The sequence below is a fragment of the Psittacula echo genome, assembly GCF_963264785.1.
Source record: "Psittacula echo genome assembly, chromosome: 1".
NCBI classification, from domain to species: domain Eukaryota; kingdom Metazoa; phylum Chordata; class Aves; order Psittaciformes; family Psittacidae; genus Psittacula; species Psittacula echo.
This window is the reverse complement of record NC_137735.1, coordinates 154,493,354-154,513,449: the sequence shown is the minus strand read 5'-3', so window position 1 is coordinate 154,513,449 and position 20,096 is coordinate 154,493,354.

Below are 20,096 nucleotides of genomic sequence, written 5' to 3'. Positions count from 1 at the left end.
ACCTCACTGTCCCGCTGCCTCCGCGCTCCCCCTGTTCCCAGCCCCACACCCCCAGCTCGCTCTCAGCCGCCGAGGTGGGCGGCCCTTCCCGCCCCTCCCTCCTCCGCCTCCCTTGCCCCTGCCCGCCGCGGGCGGGAGGGGAGAAGGTGCCCAAATGCCCTCAGGAGGGGACCATCCCCGCACCCGCACTTCAGAGCGGGCCCCGGCGCCCGGCCCGCCCCGGGGCAGGACCTGGCCAATGGCGGAGGGCAGCCCCGGTGCGCCGCCTCTCCCCCGCTCAACGCCCACCCGGGCCGGGCCCGCAGCAGCGGTGGAGCCGGCAGTGGGAGGCTGGGGGGATTTGGCGCCTCATCCCTCCGGCTGGCACCCCTTGTCTGGCGGTAGAGCTCGAGAGAGGTGTCATTTAAGAGAAAAAATGGACTTTCGAGAAGCCTGGCAATGCCGAATTCGCCCTGAGGATCGCAAAGGCAGAGCTGCGAGGTCCGGGGGTGTCCCTTCGCCCACAGGCACCCGCCGGTCACTGTGCCCTGCAGGTCGGCTCCAGGGTGAAGGCGCTTCCAGACACAGCTTCACAGGAAGGAGATCTCAAGGACGGGTCTGACACCATGGTGTCGACACACTGGACTTGTTTTGTTTGAACACAGGGACCCCTGCTACGTTATTCTGTCCGGGCAAAGTCTCCATAAAACTGCTTGTACCAGCACCTGGGGAGCCCTGCATCCCTTACATAAAGCCTGTGGATTATCAGCCTTACCTAACACAGGTTGTTAGGAGGCCGTGCTCTGACAGGCGGTGAACAAGTACAGGGATTGCTTTTCAGGGAAAGTAGGCAGTCTTGGAACTTGTTTTAATGAAATAATTTTCAGTTGTTTGGTCCTCAAATCTAGTTCTTATAGTTTAAGTAAACCTACATTGAATCACCATAGAATCATAGAACGGTTTGGGTTGGAATGGACTTTCAGATGTTTTAAGTGTTCAAGGCCAGGTTGGACAGGGCTTTGAGCAACCTGGTCTAGTGGAAGGTGTCCCTGACCATGGCAAGGGGTTTGGAACCGAATGAGCTTTAAGGTCCCTTCCAACCCAAACCATTCTGTGATTTTATGATTCTATGAACTTAAGTGATAACCTCTTTACTGCATGGCTGGAGGGAACAGAGTGCACAAGTGGACCTGAGCTCATCCCTCCTCTTCCTCTGCTCTTATTGTGATACTAGAGGAGTTAGTGGACACTCTGTCAAAGGCAAAATGACCTCAAGGATGGCCTTTGAGCTTGAAGTGCCTTTGTCTTAAGGCTGTTTCATCATCTGACTTACTTGTTATTTTAAGAATCTCGTGAGATAGAAACGAGTGGGAGAAAACATGTTTTCTTCTCCTGAAATGAGGGATTGAGCTGATCAGGCTTTGAATGAAGGTGTCTAGTTCTGAAAGAACCTTCACTGCTAGAGCAAAGTCTGATATTCTCTGTCAGCGTTCAGGATTGTAGAAGAGATATCTGGATTGTTCCAAAGTCTAGTGGTATGCATCATAATCTTGAGAATATTAAGTCTTCTAGGGAATACTGAATTGTCTTCTTGAATACTCTGAAGACAGCAGCTCTCAGATGCATATTAAACTGTTTTCTCTATGTGGGTCACAGATAAGCACTGTTACACGACATGAAACAAATATTTGAGATCTGAAGGCTTCTGCAAAGTGAGAACAAACGGAAAGCCTATGTTTCCAAATACCATGAATATTGAAGTAATCCAACAAGAAGCAGGAATTCCAAACTATTTCTTTTAAACTGCCTACACTGGAGAATACTGACCACGACATGTAAACAAAACTCCAGTTCTCAGCATTGGATGGTGAGAAAGACAGGAGGTGGGTGGAGAGAGCTTTATCCTCATAATCACAGAAGCGTGAAGATACAGTATCCCAAGATGTCAGTTTCCCAGTTGCAGAAAACTAACCCATGGGGTACTTGCATAGTGGTAGAGCAAAGTTTAATGATGAATGCTGTGATTTTACTGACTGTAGTAAAATGCATGAATAATGGGAAGAAATTGAAGGAGCAATTGTTGCACATGCCTGAGATTTCTCCAGCAAATGAGAATTAGCCCCTTTTTGAATCTCACTTGTTGGAACAGTAATCAGTGCAGCAAGTTACCTCCTTCCTCAGCTAACTGAAACGGCTTGTCACTAGTTCATTAAGCATGAGCAAATACCAACTGATTAAGATGTGATGTTTCACGTATGATTTGCAAAATTATTTTTCAAATAAGTCAGCAGAAGCATTAAGCATCAGGAAAGTCAGAGTTCAGTGTTCTCACTTCAAGTACAAAGCTTCATGGTAGCCCACTTCAAAGCAAGTATCAGCAGACGACTCAATTTTTTAACAATTTGTGTATACATTTATGTATTTCCAATATTTTAGAAAAGGCAACATTTACTTCAAAATTTGAATATTTTCAGAACAATAAGATTACTTTTCTTAAATCTGATTTTAATGGGCTTAACTTTCCCTGTATTCTTTGTTAGAATGGAACACCAGCTCTTCCATAGTAAACACTCATGGTCTAAAGATTGACTGTTTAGAGCAATTTAAAATTGACAACATTTGTGTAGATTGAAAGTGTTAATCCAGTAGCTCCTGGCAGTGCCATGGGGCTACCGCTCAAAATCCAGTGCCAACTGAGACAGTATCTTCAATTGTTTTTTCAGAGTTTCACCCTAAACAAAAAGTAAACTTACAAATGTGAAGCTCAGGATTCAAGCAATGTCAGGCATTCAAATCAAACACCTTTTCACACTTAGCAGCCACTATGCTTTCAGAAACCACTGAAGCTCTACAGATTTTAGGAACAAGTCTGATTTTCAAATGCAAGATGGTTAGCTGTACAGGAGCAAAGGAGAATAACAAGGAGGTTTAGCCAGTTCTAGTAGTATTCACATTACCTGAATGGCTTTGGGCAATAACCTATGGTCATTCAACCTCACCTCTACCCATATGGCATCAGTTTGAATCTTGTGAGGAGTAAATATAACCCTGTATATCAAAGGAAAGGGTGTATTTCTGTTATGAAGAAATGTAAGTACACCAAAAAATTCAGAAAGGATGGAAATAGTATTTTTGCTACAACTTTAGGAGGTAGAAGTGTGGAGTAGGGTGCAAGGTTGAAACTAAGCTGGAGAGTTATGGAAGCTGTTTAAAAGAGCAGAACTGCAAAAATACATAATGAAATGCTAAAAATAAAATTTCTAATGAGGGGCTGAGCACTGGAACAGGGACACAGAAAGACTGTTCAGTCTCCATCCTTGTAGATACTCAAAACCCAACTGGACAAGAAAGCACTGAACAACCTGCACTATCTTTGAAATTAACCCTGCTTTGAGCAGGAGGTTGGCCTAGATGACCTCCAGAGGTTCCTTCCAGCCCAGATTATTCTATGATTCTATGAAACAAAGGAAAAAAGGTTCCTGGAGAAAGTTAAAAGAGACCGAGGTGATGAGGAAGAAGAAAATAATTAGACCTATTGAAAGAACAGAGAGTGGGCAAAATCAGAACAAAATAGGCTACAAAGAAACAGAAGGGGAAGAAAGGAAACCCGACTGGGAATATTTGATGAGATTTTTCAAGTCTAGAAGTCATAGAGTGGTAAAGCTTCAGCTAAGGCAGCGGAACTGTGCTGGTTTACATCTGCAAATGCAGTCCTCAGTGATGTAATGCATTCTGACTTCATTAAATCTCCATTGACATTAAAGCTTACTATTGAACAGTTTTCCTTCAAAATGCCTCCCACATTAGTGAACTAAATCCATCTATTTACACTGTTTATTCTTTTCACTTATCTCTTTCAGCGGATATGTTTGGAATGAAGAATGTTGTGCCAATTACTTTGCAAGTGAATGAAATACAAGGGTATTCTGTGCTCCCTGAAGCCAGTGCTCACTGAAGCCTTCCTCAGGGTTTCACTAGGATTGCATGGACAAATGGAATTGCAATTATGTCATGATTATTCAAATATTTACATTGTACACTTAACATGCTGCAGTAGATAAGGCTTACCAGATAAAAGAGTAGGGTGTGTAAAAATGCACATTGAGTAGTTAATGAATTTCTTCCTTAGGTTCAGTATGACCTACCACAGATTAGCTATTAAATCCTTTAACATGGTTTTGCCTCCATTTTTTTAAAGTGGTCTTTTATAAAGTGGTTTTGACTGAAAATCACAAAAGTTGGAAACAATAACAGTATAAAAGTCAGTTGCTCAGAAAAGGCAAAGGCAACATTTAAGTAAGTGAAATTGTTATAAAAACTAGGATGTTAACAAATTTTATTTGGAAAAGAAGACTATAGGAAGTATATATTTTACTGCCTTTTATTTTATCTTGGCATTTTACTATCTTGTGGAATACAATTTAAATCAATCCTTCAGGCTCTTTATTTGCTGTTCTTGTCAGGACACAACCCTCCTCACAAATCTGCCTGGTTTGCAGCCACTTATTCATCACCTTGTCTGATGCTTATCCTGAGAAGTCCCAAAGGTTATATTTATACCATATATGCGCACACCATGGAGGCACCTGATCCCTGGCACGAGATCAAGAGCAGCTCAGGTCCCCACTGATCAATTCTACTGTTGTGTGGAGCAGGCTGGCCTTGCCCAGATGCTGAGCCTTGCAATGGGCCTGGCTCAAAGCCTATCCCTGGCCCTTCCCATCTGTGCCCTGCCATACCTCCTGCACAACTCCAGCTGCAGTCAGCTGCTGAAGCGGGCCTGTTGGAGGGAGATGGCTGGCTGGACCGCTGCATGCGGGTGAATCAGTACTCCCTGTGCAGTGGCAGCTGGGCTGTCCCTGCCTGCCCAGCCACTGCCACTGCAGGCAGCTTTGCTTTTCTCATGAAACTTGGGGTCAGCAGCATCATCCATCAAAACACTATCACAGAGGCTGCCTTTCAGCAAGGACTCCGGGCATAGTTCAAATAACTTAAAGCCGACGTAGGATCAATGCTGTTTGCCCCATCCTCCTACCTAGCTCTCTCCTCCTTCACCTTGCCCAGCACCATCCTGCCTGATCCTCTGCTCCCCTCCCAGAGTGCCTGTGCACCTAGCAGCCCAGCTGCAGGTCCAGGAGCTACTGGGAAGGAGAAGATCTACTCATGAAACCCCCACAGTACACAAGGACAGCATGTATATTTCACTGAATTATAAGTGTATTGTCACTGACATGAGTAAAATAGAAGCTAAATGATCATAGGGTAGGTCCAAATAAAAGGCATGTAAAATAAAATTATCATTGGTCAAGTATGAGGTAAAAAGAAACAATGCACACAGCGCAGTTCTAAGGTCTTCTCTAGTGTTGAGAGCAGGATGGGAAGGTCTATAAGCATTGGAGTAGTGCATAAAGGTGAAGGTGTGAGGACAGCAGAGATGCTGCGGGAGGTGCTCTCAGGTGAGCCAGGAAGTTTAAATGTGGCATGGTCCCATCCAGCCCCGCTGGGTGGAGCTGGAGTGGACTTCAACCAGTTTGATCGCTCCAGGGGGGAGCCCAGGAGCTCATCAGTGTGTGCAGTGTGGATACTGAGGGGATCAGGGCACAAAGGAGCAATTCAGGGTGATCCTGTAGGTCAACCCACACGCCCACAGAAATTAAGGGGAGCGAAATCAATGAAATTGTATAGAAAACAGTAGAAATCTGTAGGTGTTTTGAATCTTATTATAAACTGATTCAACTGTTTGATGTAATAATGTTTTTAATTCTTAGGCTGATTTAAAAGCTCTTCTGAAAAAAGACAAGTGCTGTTCGGGTTTTTTTTCCAGCAGTATGCATACATTTATGCTACTGCTTGTATTCACACTGTAATAGTTTTTGGACAATGCTGGCTTATTCTAGGCTTAATGTCTGTGCATTTACTCTTCATTAATCAAAGGTAACTGAAAGTTCATTACTTTTATATTATTTAACATGAAGTCCTGTGCCAAGTTTTATCTGATGAAATACAGGTTTACATAGAGGCTGGAAGGCACTGCATACCATGCCATGTAATTGGAACTTGCTTCCTTTAGTTCTTATTGAGATCGTGCATTATCTTAGATATGAATAATTTTGCAGTATTGTCTATAAAAACTAACTTACTGGGAAAAAGTATTACTTGCAAACAAGTAAATATATGCCAGGCAGTCATAGCTACTAATTTAAGAAGCTTATGGTTGATTATAATGATTTCTATGTTTTATAAGAGAAGACAGGCACTTTAATATCATTACAAATCCCCTGGGAAGAAAAGCGAGGGGGCATGTGCCAGCTACAAGGTATTGCACCCAGTGTTGTGCAAGCACCATGGACACACATAACAGGGCTCAGTGTCCTAGAACAGAAGCTGGCAGATTGCTCTGTGCTTTCTACTAACCATGGGGCAAGAATCCTGCTCTGAACTTCACCCTGTCTTTGGGCTCCATCAGCACAGTGCACCTGTTGTATCAGCCAGGCGAATTTCAGCCTTCAAGGGGAGGCAAGCGTAGGTCACCACATACTCTTAGAGAAGAGTGCATAAGGAAAAAACACTCTGACCTGAGATGTACAAGTGAAGCCATACAAATCATTCAGAAAAATAAGAATTACTGTACTGTGTAGACAAACGCATGTGCACTCTGCCAAAAAAAGCAAGCTTTTTTTTTTAAGTCACAAGCACACTGCAGCTGTTACTTTGGCTCAAGAGAAAGTATTCCCTTCAGTAAAGAGACATAGGGCCCAATTCATCTCTCATATCAACCCTGTCAGTTATGCCAGGGATAATTTGGCTCACATAGCACTCTCCTAGCTACCAGCCTTTTCCAGAGTCCCACTCTGCGTAGTCCCCTAAAATTAGCCCACAAGAGAATATAAATTTATCATTCCAAGACAAAAACCAAAGTCATAAAATGTGAGCATCAAATTGTTAACAGCAAGTGAATTGTTCCTAATTTTGATAATTCAAATCTGTGCTTACCCACTGGCATCCTGCACCATTTAGGAATGCTCGCTCTAGCAGGAATTAAACTCCTCAAAACCAGAAATTTGTATTAAAATTTATGTCCATACGCATGAGCTGCACAAAAACTGCAAGGATACAGAGGTATCCGAACTTCATTCACTGCGCCAAGTGTGGCTGTATAGCATAATAAAAAAACTGACTTAGAGCACAACACAGAGCATCACGAGGCATCCTCATATATCAGTGTAGTGTTTCAGGGGAAATGTGAGCTGGTTTTGCACTAATTTCACTGTTCTCACATTATAGTCATATTATGCAAATGTGGGAACATCACGCATTCATGGATCTTTGTAGTATCTCACTGCACAAGATATTCTCATTCCTTATTAGAACACCATTCATATATTAGAATTCCTAACTCTGAATATGCGATTGCTGAAGGCAAAAGGAGAGTGCAATTGTGTATAGCATTAGCAGCCTATTACTGGAGAGAGTGTATGCTTCATGTCTTTCAAGAAAACTTCTAGAGAAAGAGTTGCCAGCTCTCTGCCAGCTGATAATGACTGAATTCACATGCCAGAAGCTACCACCTTAATTCTGGGTTTTTTTTAAATGCACAATTTTTTTAATCTTCCTTCATACACTGCTTTTCCCAGCTGGGAGGTTCACCAGAAAAATACCAAACTGACCACCAAGACAAAGGATGGATGAGGGCTTCCATAGCAAAGCAAAAGATTTATGTAAGGAACTGTGTTTATTGCACCAGGCACAAATAAGATCAACATTCAAAGTTATGGGTGGAAAACCCATTTCAGTTATATTTTCAATCTGTTTTTGAATCCATTATTCTGTAAGGCCTTGGGATGTTGCATGTCCGTCTTTCTTAAATCTGAAAGATTATCTCCTGATAGCCAGATTGTAAATGCTGACCTTGCAGAAAGCAGTGGTGCCCTAACTGAACTAACTGATTACATCTTCAGGGAATACAGATAAATTGTTATATTTAGAAATAAAATTTAATAGTTCATTTGGGCTGAATTTAGTTTTAGATTTGCAAAACTAGTGAAGGAGGGGAGTTGTTTTATCCCAGCCAGAAGTTACCAAATTCCCCAATTTTTACAGGGGAAAAACCCATGTTTAATCCTATTTCTTCCAAAAAAGATTTAATCTTGTGTTTCCATTAACTCTTTGGTAGAGTAAGCTGGGCGTGCTTTCTTGATGGTGTTCCATTGTATATTACATACTTTCCATATCTCTGGTGGAAAATCTGTTACAGTATCACAGTTAGATCAGCTTTCTGTTGCATGGTTTCATCTCAGTAAGGTGGCAACAGAAAATAAACCACAAGATCCTACATCATTCTTGTTGAGGTCTCTGAAATGGGTTTGCTGGTCAGAACTTTTTTCTTCTCACTGGAGTAATTTCATATGCTTTATTTTTGGCAGCTTGAAAGAAATAGCTTGAAGGTGGAAGCTTTCCCAGTTCTCTCTTTTACATTCAATGGTCAAGAACTTTGGGGGGGGGGAAAAATTTAGGTTCAGTCTGAACACAGGAACTAAAATAAAAAATTGGTTCAGGCACTGAACAAAAAGGTAACAACTCTATATAGCACCAAGCAGGTCCCAAAATACATGCCTTGAATATTTATGATCCTGAACAGAATTGAAGAGAAGACTGCTGAATGGACGGGTCACCAAGTGTACTAAATTTGTAAGTTCTGGGAGTCTGATATAGAAGTACAAGGATTCTTCCATCAGCACTTCAAAAACAGATTTCGCAAGAGATGCCACTATTACACTTCATGTAAGACTTATAAAGCCACTTCCAGCAAGGGACGCATTTGGCTAAAACCAGTATTTAGAGGGTATGTGTGCTTTCATTCCTTTTTCTTATAAACATTTTCATTTCCCTTCTTCTTCTAAACATTTTCATTTCTAAAATCACATAAGTATTAAGCTTCTGTACTCAATGAATTTCTTACCAAAGAATGAGAAACCTTTAGTCCCACTGTAATTTTAACATTAGTCTCCCACACATGCATAATGATAAGCTTTTTTCATTACATTTCAAGACAATAATAAGCACTTTTATTCAATACTTACTAAAATTATAAGACTGTTCCTTAATCACAGAATTACCTAGAGGCCTGAGAGGGACTTATATAGCATGCGGTCCTCTTACGGGGAAATGTAGACTCCTGAAAACTGCTGCTGCAAAGCATGGAACTACAGAGAATTGTATATAGGGAGTTACCTGGAAACTAGCCATTCTTTAAGACTCCCCACATTAAATCAGCGCTCACAGGGACAAATTACACGTGGCTCTGTGACGTTTGCCTTTCTGTGAAACTGTTCAGGCAGAAATAGTAGTTACAGTGAGTTCTGAATGCCTGCCTGTTTATGTTTCCAGAAGAAACAGTCTACATCCTAATTTATACATAATGAGATTTTATTATTACGATATTATGCCATCCTTCATGGCGTGGCATCTTCTTGCCAGTTAACCCTATATAAAACAACTACAAATTGAGTAAAAAAAAAAAATCTAAAGTAAATTTAGTATTTGGATTTGGTAGGGAACCAAACTAAATTATGAGTAAGGAAAGCATCATTCTTAAATCCTGAGTCATCAGTTTCTGAATTCTTTAATTTGTAATTGCAGCACTTTGAGCTAGCTAAAATTAGCAGAATATTCCCAGGGAAACCCCTAGATTAAAATACAGGTTACAGAAATGGTTGCAGTCTTGTCACCAGTATGTGAAAACGTCAGCTAAATTCCAGCTCTATTCCCTAGAGCAGGTGGTAGTAGGAAATAATCTGATACAATCATCCCAAGTTAGCAGGTGGTGGCATCAGTCAGGCTTTTCATAAAAGAATAATCAGCCTCATCAGAAAGATTAACACTAAATACAGAAAAACACAATTCCTCCTTAACATGCATTTTACTGAGTGACGCATTTTACTGAGTGACAACTTTTACTGAATCACAAATGATTTAACTAGTTATGGTGACTCAAAAATAAGTGAGGGCCCCGTCATAATTCAGAACGTTATATACACATCAGAGTTGTTTGCTTACTTTCCTTAGGATTGTTTTTTAACACTCACTCTATAATTTGCTCTTTAAAATGAGTGTAAAGATACTGTCAAACATCCATTACCCTGTGATCCTTCTCTCATCAGACTTGGTAGATCTGTGTGTGCAGTCTGTGCCTCCAGATTTCTCTGCTCTCAGATTGTCACGAATGACCATGCTGGTTACACTCTTACATGTGTTGCTGTCCATGCACTGCAATAAGAAAATGTTACTTTAAAGTATGCAATCATATTTCTTTGACGAAGTAATGCCACGTGCTCTGCTCTTCTCCATTTCAGAACAACATTTTCATTTATAGAGTTTATGATTTTTTTCTCCTTTCTAGCAGTTAATTTGCTGGGATTTATTCAGTACATACTCCCACAGAGAAACAGATTTACAAAATGCAGTAGATGATAAAGCTGTAAGAGTTCCTTATATGTAATGCATTTTCTAAAAAACCCGAACAAACAAACAACTTTGTTTTCAATATTGAAGTTCCTTTAAACTTCTGTTTCTAAAGGATCTTGCTGGTAAACGTACTCTTTGGTTTTTAACAATGTACATATACACATTGTTCTTGTCACTGAGTCAAGGCTGTACGCTATGCTTAGTATTAGATGGGGTTTTAACTCATAAATGTGGCCATTAGATACAGTCTTCCGGATTTTGAAACACATTGCTTTCAATTTGCTCAGAAACATGCAAGGGAGAATTATGTTCCCTAGTTGCTAAAAGATAATTTTTGCTAATAGATGGAAACTTTTCCTACGGATTTTAGCAGTCTACTTGGACACACATAGCTTGCGCTACTGAATACCCTAACAATATGCTCTTGTCTGCACTCAGTAATGCATTATATAATACTTCAGGCGTAGTAAAAGACTCACTCAGAAATATGGTAAGCACATTATCTATCTGGGACTGGAAATTAAACCATGTTGCTTGCATAACACTACTATTATTACTGTATCTTACTCCTGTTTGGAAAATAATTATGCCTTTCCACATTTAGAGAACACCCAGGACCAAACATTTGTGTGAATTGTACTGTATATGCCTAGTGAACTCAGCCAGCTTTGTCTGATATCTCTTCATTCTCGTTTATAGGCAGACATGTAAAATCTTGCAGACAGACACTTAAATAGAATATCTGTGTATAGATATCTGTAACTTTATTACAGTGTCTTAGAGAGTAAAACTAATAGCTGCAAAGACTGGCTGTGACTTGACTGTTAGACAATCAGGTATCTGCCTTACTTGGGTCATTCGTTTGAATAAGTGATAAAATAGCTAGAATTCAATCTCTATAACCACAGGAAAAAGCCTACCGGCAACAGGTACATTCCCTTCTCGACATACTAAATGTGAATATATTAAGAAGACCTCTCATGGTTTAGTAATTAACAATCCGAACTGTTCATCACACATATAGAAGATGGTCCTATCAGTATAGTATTATGGAGCTTGTTGTTTCAGCTTTGCTGAACTTATTCCCTCTAGTTTTCCATCTTCTGTTATTAAATCTTCCGGTTTATGAAAATGCTTCTGGCGATACACTAACAAGTTATATTCACCACAAACAGTATATCCATTTTTGTATCAGAAAGTTTTAGGTTTTTGTAATGCATCGAAATATAAAATAAAATGCAAAACATATGAAAAAATGAAACTATGTTAGATTTCTTTTTAAACTTAGAGTATCCACTAGGTAGCATTATCATGTTAAATACTCTGGACCTCAGTTTTTACACTTGCCATATAAGTGGATATACTTATACTTGCCGTATACGTCATAAGATGGAGGTAGCAGCAGACAGATTCAAATTCAAAAAGAAATTGTCCTAAAGTTAGAAAACTAGAAAATGGTGTCCTTTTACAAGAGGTTTTAAAGTAAAACTAGACCAAATGTCATGTATCCAACATGGATTCTTGTCAAGAAAATAGCCTGGCAGGAGATTAGAGAGAAGATCACCTTCTCACAGTGGTTAGCCCAGTGACCTGCCAGAATCCCGATAAGTGTATTGACACCAAGGAGAAGGTGAAGAACAGGCACAGAGCCACTGGCCATCCACATCAGAGACAAGAGGACAGAAAGCCAGGCAGGACCACAGGATTATTCTTCTTCGCCCTTATTAGAAAGCAGAGCAGGCTCAATGAAGCAAACATTTCTTTCCAGATTTTCAGGTACTGGAAACTGATTAGTGGACTTTCTTCTTATTTGGAACTTACTCAATTTGCTGCTGGCAAATATGCAGAAAGGTAAGCTTTTCATGGTGAAATTCTTTGTGCAAACGGAAGCAGCTATGAGCACTCATCTAAGAACATAGTCAGAGGTATTTTTGCCCTGAAAAAATCCTGCTGGCATTTTGACAGCTCTCTCCTTAGATACCAAGATAGAGGAGTGACATGCAACTGTTTGTTCTGGGAGCAGCTGATGCCAAGTCATGCCAAACCCAAGGACTCTCTGTTCGCCTCTCATATATTCCCCTATAAGCCCACAAATGGAAGGGGCAAACACTTATGCTGGAGGACCTCCAGATTGGAATCACCAAGGAGAGCAGGAATCAGAACAAATGCCGTATGGCACACTCCTCCTGCCACTGCAGACACTAAGCTGTAGGGCCAAATAAAAGCAGTAACAGTGAGCAACAGCTTTGGGATCCAGCCAGAAGGGCATATGCTGTTTAATCGAGTCTGATTTAGGTGGTGTATACAGTCATGACTCACAGCACAATTAAAGAACATGCCTTATGTTTCCCTCAGATACTCTGCAGAACTCATACTGCAATGACAACAGAGTCTTCTTAGCATCTTACAGCAGAAATATTAATGAGATGGTCTTTGTGTAGTGTGAATAAATACCTTTTCCTGCATCAGTGCAAGGTTTTTTTTTAATTGTAGGCTTTCAATCACTAAAGAGAGCTACACCGTATAAAATAGAAATGCAGAGGAAACAGCTTATTATTACCAAATATTGACATTAAACAGCTGCTTTATTAATATCTACTTTTATCTAGCATTTTTTAGTGCAGGGAGGGAGATTATCTTGATTGTTATAACTTTTGAGAGTGGCTTAGCTGTATCAAAATCTGACCTGCAGGTCAAGTCTGCTCCTGTTAGGGTATGCTGAAAAGCACTTTAATAAGAGGAGATGAACAATGAATGTCAGAAATCAAACTTCTCTAGCAAAAACTGCTGTACACTAAACAATCCAAAAGCAAACCTGATTTAATGTGAAGCTGCGAGTGGCTCCTATGAGAGAAGGCAGTGGGGGAGGACTGTAAGGAGCCCCTGCCTCATTTTGGGTGGCCTGCTAGAGACTCAGGCACTGCATTCCTCTCTCAACAGCCCAGGCGGTGCTTGCTGTTAGTCTCCTCTAAGGGTTGCTGTTCACTTAACTGGACAGACATATCCCGTTTTACTCTCTGATTGTGCTTCCCAGAGCAAGCAGCAGCTATAAATAGGTGTTACTGTGAGCCTCACCCTTGCTCTAGACTCTCCGTGGTGGGACAGATCCAGCAGCACAAGTAGGAACTTGATGGGGCCAATGCTGCTCCTGGTGACATCAGCAGCAGTTCTGCAACTAACATGAGGGACCACAGGACTGATTAAGTGTGAAAGAATCCTAAAAGCTCTCATGTGTTTTTCAGAGTTAATAGTGTATTTTTGCATGGACACAAATAGTATCAAATTTACCAGTTAACAAAAGCAGGTGTAGTTTCACCAAAGCAAGAAATTTTGATCATTGTTTAAATTTAACTCTATTTTTTGTCTACTATAAATCTTGAAAAATGGAAGTCTTTCAGATTCTTACAAAGATATTAAATTGAGCATTAGAATTATATTTGATTTTTAAATATATTTTAATTTTTAAGAATTGCATACTATATGTAGTTCTTAAAATGGTACATCAAGAAGCATTTAAAGACATTCTTCTGGCTAAAATATTAAATACAGAGGAAAAGGTTTATTACTTCAAGATTTTTTTGAAGGACCAGAAATTTATAGCTCTTTCTAAAAGTTGGTGGTTTAATATATTTTAAAAAATAATACATTTTAACAAATTTTAAACTACTTTCAATAGATCTATTGGCTTCCTCAAATTCCATTAAACTGACTAAAAAGTTAAAAATATTACTGATGAATGTGATTTATTTTAGTCTTATTTAGTTATTTGTGTTGGATGAAATGGATGAAATGTAAATCACTTGGTACACTTGCAAATATATAAACATTACAATATGTTTCAGCTGTGAAGATGTGCATGATGTTCTCAGTTACAGTCCTTTTCATGAAACAATGTTGGGATAATGGAGAACGTGTGTTTGGGAACAAAGGCCCAAACAATTATGTTTTTCTATTTGATTGATTTCTAATATCATTGAAGTGTCAGCTAAGTATTTGAGCACTATGACCCAAAATTCCTAGCACACCAAAGCATATGAGAGATTTGCCACAGACTTACGAGTTGCCAGATATTCCCAATTCAACAAATCACTGTCCGTGTCTTCTGAGATGCTGCTCACCTTGAAACCCAGCAACCTCAGTTGGATTCAGGGATGCCCCATTTTTCCGTGAAAGCCCAGCACCTTGGAGTGCCACGTTCAAACTGTGAATGTCTGTGATGGTGGTGCTCATATATGTCAAAGTCGCATAAGAACTTCAGCCACTTTTCAAACGTAATTAAACATTTGGGTGAGAGAGCTACTCAGCTCTACTACTACAGCTATTCGTTATTTATAATTAATATTATATTAATATAATTATTAATATTATTAATATTAAAATTATTAGTAAATTATTAAAATAATTAATATTAATATTATTAATATAATATTAATATTATATTAAAAGTTATTTATAATTTATATTATTACACAGATGTTGCACAGGGCTTGTACAAACCTGTGCCTATGAACAAATGAAAAGCTTTTAAGATCACAGAGGAGTTTTTGAAGTTAAAAATTAGCCATGATTACATACACAATAACCTGACACTTCTTTTACACTTCTGTAAAATAAAACGCTGTCAAGAAGAAATAAAGTACCCTGAAGAAATGCCAGAACATCTTTACACTTCCTTAAAACGTGCTTCCAAAGCTGCTAAAAGTTGATATTAAAGTATATCTCTTACTGAAAAAGAGCTGTTTGTTGTCATTTTGATTGACAATAAATGTCAGACAAATGTAAGACAAAATTAATTACTTGCAGTGCTGTAGGAAAGATTAAATTATACAAATTATACAACCTCATTTTTTAACTTATGACCACCAAGTATACTAAAGCTAGTTTTAATGAACATCTAGTAGTGTTAAAAAATATCAAGATAAATGTACAACATCATTCATTGCAAGTAGTCTGCTTTTTTAATGTGGTTAAGCATTTAATTAGTGGAATATGCTTTATTGTGATCCTTTTTCCTTACCTTTTTCCCCTGTTCTCCTGGATCAAAGTCAAAGACAGCTCAAAGCCTGTTAGCACTGTGAAGCAAAGTTGAATGGAAGTGATGGAGGATATAACTATTTAACTTGATTGAATCCAGTTTACTGGATAAATACTGAGCCAACCACTGCTTGCTGCAAGCAGACCTAAATGGTGGTACCCCACACCAGCCTGCCTGGGGTTTGCACAGCCAAGTGGAGTAGAAAACAGGACTAGAGAGGAGAGAACTCCTTAGAGGCATTCCCATTATTCCCATTTCAACTCCTAACGGAGCTGGGTTTTTTTCTGTTTAAAAAAAAAAAAAAAAAAGGATAGATTTTCCAAGTTATTATTTTGCACTGTAATAAACCAAGTCCCAGAAGAAGTCATCGGGTATCCTTTTAGGAAAAGTGAGGATGGTGTATATGCAATCTGATCAGCATAGAAGCTGCAAGGGAATAAAGCAAATTCAATTTGGAGAAAACCTATAGAGGATCTAGCTTGTAAATTGTGGAAGGTTCTAGTTCAGTCTGAATTATCAGAGGTTTATAATTTGCCAAAATCTGGGAGAATGCCAAGGCCAGTCCATGTACGATGTCTTTGTTTCAAGAAACATTTTCTTTTTATAAGCAGCATTTTTGCCGCAGGTAGAAAACAACTTACTATTTTTACAATCTATTATCAGAGATGACTACAATATCATGCAATAATATTTTCAAATATAATCAACCCAAAGTCTGGTAAAGTTATGAACAAAGACAACAGGATCCTGCAAATGTCGCTTTGCACAAGCTCAATTCTAAGTGATCATAGAAGTCCTATGTACCATAAATACTTAACATTACTGAAAGGTAACTAAAGAAGTATTTGATATTTGGAACTTTATACTAACAGATGCTTTAGGAAAACAACAACCAAAAAAAAAAAAAAGACAAGGCTGTCTGTGTATTCTTAAACATGTGCCAGCTGGTTCTTTCTCACTTCTTATGAGAGGACATAAAAGCCAGACCTGTCTCTTTTTTATCTCCATGGACCAGGAGACTGAGATGATCTGTCAAGATCTAGACACTGAAAAGCCACATACATCAAGCGTCAGTACTCAGCCTGACTGCTGAGATTGACCTTCCCCTGCTAAGGCCTTTCCAAAGCAATAGAGTAAATGTAAGACATATGAACAAAAGACCATGCTAGTGAGCAAACTTAGGTTATTATAACTTGTAATGTGGGACCAACTTGTGAACACAAGCCAAGAATTCTTTTTCTTTTTTTTTCCCATGTTAAAAACATCCTTATTTGAAAATATCCAGCCCTTAAAACATGCAAGTTACAGAAGCACATTTATCTTTGTCTATACAACTGGGAATTAGACTTCCGGCCGAATTCAGTGTTAGAATTTGCAGCCCAAACTTCACCTGCCAGCATGTAAATCTTGTCTGGTTTACAGCAGTCACATTCAGCAATACTTGGGCAGTAAACACACTGGATTTCTCTGTAGTAACGTTTTAACAGAAAAATTATGAGCTGTACTCACACTGATTTCATGTAGACAAAAGTTGGACTGGACGTCTTTGATTACTAAAAATAAATTGAATATGTAAGGTCAGCAACAGGGTGAAGAATAGTTTTGAACTCATTTGCTTAGGTTCCAGCTAGATAAACCATTATAATCTTAGTGATTTAACTGGGGAAAACCAGTGGTCACCTGTGTCAGTGGCAATAGATACAATTCTCCGTGTTTTAGGACTGGAACCACAGACAATGTTATCCTCAGTTCTAGACAACAGTTTGTGGAAACCAGACTTTCTGGTGCAGCTAAGCTACTCTACAAAAAAGACAAGGGCATGAGTGCCAAAGTAATTAGACACTCCTCTTGCAGCTTCACAAGGCTAAGGCTGTGGGGGAATGCTTGGCCCTGGATACAACCTGGAAGAGACTCAGAACAGTTGTGCGTTGGGCAACGTTGTTGGTGCTTGCAAAGGCATCATTTAAGGATGCCATATCACAGCCCTGCTCTAACCGTGCTTCTTTTCCACTTCTAGAAAGTTGGAGCAAATATAGTATAGTTCCAAGACATCCATAGACTGAGAGATACTTGCCCTCTGAAGAAAATCCTAAGATAAGAACATCCTGTGGATGGGCTGGAGCAAAGCAGCCAAAGGATCAAGATTTAGGACTGCTGGCTCTCACAAGAGGTGTAGTTTGGAATCCACTGTATAAAGGTTTAACATGTCTTATTCGTACCTTATTTATTTCACTGTTACCCTTAAGTTTTTTGATATATTCCCATAGCATGTGCCCATGTATTTTTAGTTATCCAAATGTATGTATGTGTGTGTTATATTTTCCATCCCCTTTGGGAAGGAGAATATACTTCTCCTTTATGAAATAGATAACTGAATTTGGATCTTAAACTATTTTTAACAAAGCAGCAGTTCATGGTGGGTATTACCGTACATGCATACTAGAAGCCAAGTGCCAAATACTCCTGCTCAATTTCTCTAACAGCTGAAAGAAATAGTTTTTTTTAAATATTCTGATAACAGCTGAATGGCTTTCCTTCAAAATTCTGCATTGAGGGAGATAGGTAAGTTTGTAGACCAAGAAAATCAAGAAAAAACACTGTAAACAAAGACTTAAGACATAAAGTGGTATCTAAACTATAACCATAGCATCCTCTGAGAGTAAATAAATTACCCGGTTACAACAGTAATAATACTGCGTATTTAGATATCAAGTTCCATCCAGGGATTTCAAAATGCTTCAGTGAAATATTAATTATCACAACTTTCCTGATGAAGTCATCATTATCCTCATTTCAGAGATCAAAACACTGTAACACATCATGTTTTAAATGACTTGCTTAGCTTCACTCAAGAAATCCGTAGCAAAGCCATGAAACGTGTCCAGATATGAGGACTTCACATTTTAAACTGTCAATCTAAAGCCTTGCACTTTAAATGCAATGTGCTTTTGTATTTGATCTTTGTCCAGAACTTCAAACTATATTTAAGCTCTCAGTTCAAAGTCCTACCATTCATATGCTATGTGGCTCACAAGAAAATGCTGTTAACACAGTTGGAGACTTTGTCTGAACGTAAGTTGAGCATACCTTTCCCACAAATGTCTTTAGCTAAATCATCAACACCTTGTTATTGTATCACTTACCACAGTATGTGTGGATCTCAGAAATGGTGTTAAAGCGAAGAGAGAGTGAAGTATGTGGCTTTACATTCTTTAGAGGGCTATATTAGTTTGTACTGCCAACCTGGGCGAGATCACTTTCACACCCTTCGTTGAATGTGCCAGAGGTTATGTGAGGCATGTGCTATAAGGAAGAATGTGCTTCAGCGAGATCCAAATCCATGATTTTAATGGTTGCAATTCTGTGCTCCAGTGTGACACATACAGAGTTAGTTATGTCCCACTTTCCTTCCAACTGTCGAGGATTAAAACTGCAGCAAGACAGCTCTTCTAATCCTGAGGTGTTCCTGTTGAAAAATACCCAAGACTAGTCTAGTTGTCATGCTTGCTAGACACACAGTGGAATCATGGTCTGCTGCTTTTGTTTTCTTTCCTGAATAACAGTGCACTTCTGTTTGCCTAGAAATAGGCATATGTAAAAGAAGTATTCTTTATTACCAGACCCTGAGATGTTGTGCCTTTTTTAGCAACTTTCAGAACAAATTTGAGTTCCAGTTTTGGAAGTTCATTGTCTGAATTCTGTAATCAGAGTAACTGGTTCCATAAGGAAACAGAAACCTCTGAAATGCTGAGGACTGAAATTCATCAGAGTAAAACATTGGAACAATAGAAAAACAAGTGGAATTCTGGTAGAACTTTCACCTTTTTATTACAGCAATGGTAAAAACAAACTTGCCCATATAAACATGAGATATCTTGTCACACCTTCACTGTACCATTATTTTAAGTGATTAACAAGAAGACACAGGAGTATGTTCATTTTTCCCTTTCATGTCATGAGGCATTAATACAAAAGATTGACAGCAGAAAAATATAATAGAATACCCAAAGTGTATTATATTGAACGTAAGTTAATGAACGCACTCCAACAGCACTTAAAAGACATTTTTTCCTGGCAAGGTTTGCAACAGGAGCTAGTAACAGCAAATAAACCCAGACAGTTGAGTAACTGATAAGATTTGCATGTGCTTGATTCACTCTGAGCTCTCATGGAAAAAAGCTATCCTAGAAATTGTGTCAGAAGCTGTTATTGATACATTTGCACATCACTGAGTAGACATTTAAACCCATTTCCTAAATTTTTCTTACACACAGGCACTGGCACCTAATGAACACATCTTCACAGGTGACTGTAGAGAACATGCTTACTATATCCCATTAAAAATATCCCAAGTAGAAAAAATGTGTATGAGTACCAGAGTCAGTAGATGAATATTTAATTCCATTTCAATGCAAAATGAAGGGCTTCAAATTTAATGAAGGACATGGCACACTAATAGGCAGTTATAATAGTGCTACCGTCCACAGAGAAAAAGACTTCAGATTAAATCAGTCCAGACCTAAAGAAGATGGGGACAATATCCTGCTTCCATAGGACTTCCTTACCAAGATTCTGAAGAATGGGATTAGTAAGGATAACAATCCTTACTGGTAACTAA